A 4686-nucleotide genomic window follows, 5' to 3' on the forward strand; every position below is an offset into this window, starting at 1 on the left:
GCCTTACCACAAGGATTGGAACAGTTCTTGTTGATGAGTTGAGTATTGATCTAATTGAACCTCCACAATGACTGGAAACATTTCTTATTGATGACTGGTGTATTGATCCAATTGAAACCTACCAACAATGATTGGAAACATTTCTTATTGATGATGGTGTATTGATCCAATTGAAACCTTCCAACAAGGATTGGAAACAGTTCTTGCTGATGAGTTGTGTATTGATCTAATTGAAACCTTCCAACAATGACTGGAAACATTTCTTATTGATGAGTGGTGTATTGATCCAATTGAAACCTTCCAACAATGATTGGAAACAGTTCTTGCTGATGAGTGGTGTATTATTCTAGTTGAAACCTTCCATATGTATTAAACCTTGTGCTTCCCTCTTGTGACGAAATATAAGCCCGATAATTTTAATTGGTACTTATCCTTTACTCATAACATCACATGTTCTGGAATTATGAAAGGGAGAATCGTCATTAAACATATAGAAAAATTGGGAAACCTATTTATAACTAGTAAATAGTAAACTAGTTACCCGAGTGTTCCAGCATCCTCTTCCCCCCATTGAGAGTTTGTTTAGCAATGGAGGCAAAACCCTCAGACCCGATCGCTGCCGCCTCACTGACAAGACATTTGAGAAATTGACGTTCATAAAGAACAATGGTCAGTTATAATATCTAAAAGTGTCCCTTAAAAATTTATTTTTTGTTCAAAAACTTTGTTATCTTATTTTGAAAGATAAAAGTATTGGAATGTTATTTGTTCAAATTTTGTTGGTTTCAATTTCTAAAAAGTTTCTTTCATAAAAGTATTGAAATCTTATCGACTGCTCTTATATCTTTATCGCATATTACCTCATAAAGTATGCATTCGTATTCGAATACTTAGTATTTTTTCCTGCATTCGTATTCATAAAAATATGAAATATTCATATTTCTATTCGATTACTGATCTCCACTATTCGCCCTATCCCTAGTACCAATAGGTAATAACTGTCCAATGCCAGCCCAAGGCCGAAATGGTACTAATCGATCTAGGCTTAAGGCCGAAATGTTAGTAATCGATTTAGGCTTAAAAAGTGACGGTATTCGTCGTGGGATTTTTATTGCACTTAAACACTTACGTATCTTTTAGTTATTTTCTGTTATTAAAAACTGTACAGATGATGTTAATGTGCAGTAAAAAATGTACGTTCTGTCGTTAACTAGCCTATTAAAATATTTTACGAGCGTGTAAAATAAGTGTTTTGCTACCATAATCCCATGCTAGTCATTCACAAACAACGTTGTAAAATAAAAAATATTATTTACAGCAGTAATAAAAAGGAACTACGCACTGCATAAACCGAATGGTTACAAGCAATCATTTGTGGGCAATTAAAGGCGTATAAAAAAGAAAAAGACGAACCTCACTTGTTAGGGATATCATGTAGGTTTCTACAATATTTGAAACAAGTAAAACGTTGTTTAGAAATTGCTTGCCCAGAAACTATGCGACGGTATGGTCTTGGTTGAAATGTATTCATGCAAAATTAGTCTAGACTAACTTCCCAGTTAGAAACAAAGATACAAATATCTTGATATCATAATGATTTAATATACATACTAGCAGAGACCCCTAAAACAGTTATTAAAAGAATTTTAATCGCAGACGCCGAAATCTATAACAGTACAAGTCTACTTGTCTTAGGCCTAACATTAATTAAGCCTTTATTGAGTACGGCATATATTGGATAAAGTCTTAAAAGAGATAAATTAATACTGTAACTTGCGTACGTTTTTTTATTTAGTTTATTTAGGACTAAGCTTTACCTTATTTAATACCATCAATAAATAAACTTATAATACTATTATACGGCCTAACGTTGAACCTTTCTAAAAACTTTAAGCTTTTAATGTGTTGTTGTTACAAAATGTCTACTAAAGTATGTTTACACCTACCTTTTATTTACATCCGTTGAAATGAAGTGCGTGCGCATGCCCATTTAGAAAGTAAAGAGCGCGCGTATTTTCAGGACAGACGAAACCAGAGTATTATCATGATAAATATAATGCGTACATTAATGGGTAGATAAGAAGTACGGGATTTTGTGTATTAAAAATTCAATCCACATCGAAATGAATTATGGTGATTGTATTATAGAATACTGTTGAGAGGGAAAAACCTTTAAATAATATTTTGTGCTTATACTCCATGCACGCAACCGCTTTTGTTTGTTTTTCAGAATAACTCATTTTTTTTTCTATAAGTCTAACGCGTGCGCATTTCACTTTTTATGTCGTTACAAAGGTATTGAAGCATGTTCATAGGAGTATATACAGACAGACACACATATAAAGCCTTAGATATTGTGGTGTACAAATCATTTTTATTGGACAAGAAATTTTCTTTTCACTACAGTTGCGCAGCGACAAAACACGTCTAGGTAGTTGGCGTATATCAAACCAACCAGTTTACAGAATTAACTATAGATAACCAGATCACACGAAAACTTCCGTTCTTATTTCGTGGATTAACATGCCCGACAGAAACTCCTGCTGTTTTATAGTCTAGAATGGAATTCTCTAAAGCTGCGTTATGTATAGTGTTTTTCTCTACGCGTGAGTAGAAAACATTACTGTCCAGTGTATTGTTAACGTTATGTTTTTGAGAGGGCGGAGATTTAATGTTCTTCATCTTTGAAATCATCCGCTGACGCACTGTGTAGCAGTATATATCACTGTACATACTTGTAAAATTACACGTTTTAGAGCGAGCAGCGAATCAAGTACACCACAAGTATGGTACATACTTGTAAAGTTACAAGTTTTAGAGCAATCAGCTACACCACAAGTGTGATACATACTTGTAAAATTACACGTTTTAGAGCAAGCAGCCAATCAAGTACACCACAAGTATGGTACATACTTGTAAAGTTACAAGTTTTAGAGCAATCAGCTACACCACAAGTGTGATACATACTTGTAAAATTACACGTTTTAGAGCAAGCAGCCAAACAGATATACCACAAGTATGGTACGTTTTTTTTTTTTTTAAGTTTACAGCATTCCCTTGTTGTTTGAAACGATTTCCAAATAATTTGATTTCGTTGTCATTAGATAATTTATTTGTTGTTAACCGCAAAGCTGCATTATGGGATATGAGTGATGTGCCTACCACCGGTATCGAAATTCGGTTTTTAGCGCGGAACGGTGGGTGCTGTTCACTAGCCGACTTCCATCTAATGTTATCACTTCAGAATACGCAGATAGCCCTCGTGTAGCTTTGCTCGAATATTCTATAAACAAGTTATTATATAAAGTGGTGGAAGAACAGCTGATTAATGTTTGTTCGTGTTTAGTTGATAATTAATACTCTAATTGGGGGCTGTCGTGTTTATAAGTACATGTGCAAAAGTACTACACTTTATTAATATTACTACTAACATTGATGACTAGTTCCAAGAAACGCCAGTGACGTCTACAAATAACCACTCGCACCATTATACAGTAGTGTGTTGTCTGTCAGTCAGTAGACACTAAAATGACATCATATAAAGGACGCTTAACGTTGTACCGTCGTGGCGTCAGTAAAACGTGCGCGTGCCATGAATCACAACAAAAATTATGTATTCTGTAAATTACAACACAACATGACATATGAATGCAAAAGCAAGAAATGAAAATATTTGTTACTCCTAACTTTGGTTTTATTTAGTTTTGAAACAGAACACTTTTTGGAACGGTGCGAAAGTACATCTACTATAAACAAGATATAAGGTTTTAAATTCACAAAATCCCATAACATGCAAACGATTTTTTTTCTTTCCTTATAGACTGAACATCCGGTGGCACTCCTCTTTTCTATAGGTTGCTAAATATGTAACGTTTTTTCTTTTGGAATATAATTATAAGATCCAGGAAACACTAGGTCGTTGTTTATTACATAGGCGTAGGAAGCAATAAAATATTAATATGGCTTTAAGCACGAGCGTATGGTGTGGAAGAGGTTTTTTTTTAGTGCAGGTATTAATAAACCCAAATACAGAAATGTACAGCAAGTCCAACAGGTTCCTACACTTAAGATTTGTTACTTTGAACTCGATTCAGGACTATTTTATTACCTCTAAAGCAAAACAAAAAAAACATTACATCATCTTTGCTTGTTTGTAATCAAACACAAAGCTACACAATGGGCTATCTATGCTTGGCCCACCACGGGAATCGAAACCCAGTTTCTAGCATTGTAAATCTTACGTTATCTGGAAGGATAAATGATATTATATTTACTGTTTTATTATGTAGAAGGATAAAGGACATTATATTCACTGTTTTATTATGTAGAAGGATAAAGGACATTATATTCACTGTTTTATTATGTAGAAGGATAAAGGACATTATATTCACCGTTTTATTATGTAGAAGAATAAAGGACATTATATTCATTGTTTTATTATGTAGAAGGATAAACGACACTATATTCACTGTTTTATTGTGTAGAAGGATAAAGGACACTATATTCACTGTTTTATTATGTAGAAGGATAAAGGACATTATATTCACTGTTTTATTATGTAGAAGGATAAACGACACTATATTCACTGTTTTATTGTGTAGAAGGATAAACGACATTATATTCACTGTTTTATTATGTAGAAGGATAAACGACACTATATTCACTGTTTTATTGTGTAGAATGATA

This window comes from Limulus polyphemus, unplaced genomic scaffold (genome assembly GCF_000517525.1).
Source record: "Limulus polyphemus unplaced genomic scaffold, Limulus_polyphemus-2.1.2 Scaffold2307, whole genome shotgun sequence".
In the NCBI taxonomy this organism is placed as follows: Eukaryota; Metazoa; Arthropoda; class Merostomata; order Xiphosura; family Limulidae; genus Limulus; species Limulus polyphemus.